Here is an 867-nt window from a genome sequence, read left to right as displayed (position 1 = left end):
GTATATGACTGTGAACGTGTCTATGAGTGTGTATGTTTGTGTGTTCATTACATACGACATAGTAAAGGACATTTTATACCACCACCACCACCACCACCACACATTTTGTATATGACTGTGAACGTGTCTATGAGTGTGTATGTTTGTGTGTTCATTACATACGACATAGTAAAGGACATTTTATACTACCACCACCACCACCACGATACATTTTATATATGAGTGTGTATGTGTCTGTGAGTCTGGGCATTTGCGCATTTGTTATGTAAACGTATGTTTGTGTCTGTCTTAGTATATGTATGTGAGTGTATGTCAGAGTGTATGTATGTGTCAGTGTATGTGTGTCAGTGTATGTGAGAGTGTATGTGTGATTGTCAATTTCACTGATGTAAACTGGCTATGTGAAAAAGCTATACTAATGAAATAGTTGATAAACCCAATCATGAACTTCTTTAAAAGTTAACGGATACATCAGAAATGACTTTTCCATCAATTCACACAACAGTCGGTCAAGATCAGGCTGTCGGATTTCTGTGCATTGTGTGTAAAGATCAGTTGTGTTTTACAGGGTTGTTTTATTTTTACCCTTAACTTAGAAATGGAGAAAGACATAATGCAAGATATAAAAAAAAAATAAGCTATTTTGAGTTAGAAATATTGCAGAAAAATGTGAAATTCTTCAAGCAGGCATGAATCTTATGTGAAATCTGTGATGAGCCCGAGTGACACTGATAACCTGGCATCACTACTGAGATATATATATATATATATATATATATATTATACATTATATATTAGATACTCATAAACATATAACATATACACATACATATATATGCATGTATGTGTATCTATATCTATATATTT

This window comes from Octopus bimaculoides, chromosome 1 (assembly GCF_001194135.2).
Source record: "Octopus bimaculoides isolate UCB-OBI-ISO-001 chromosome 1, ASM119413v2, whole genome shotgun sequence".
Lineage (NCBI taxonomy): Eukaryota > Metazoa > Mollusca > Cephalopoda > Octopoda > Octopodidae > Octopus > Octopus bimaculoides.
This window is presented reverse-complemented; position numbering follows the sequence as displayed.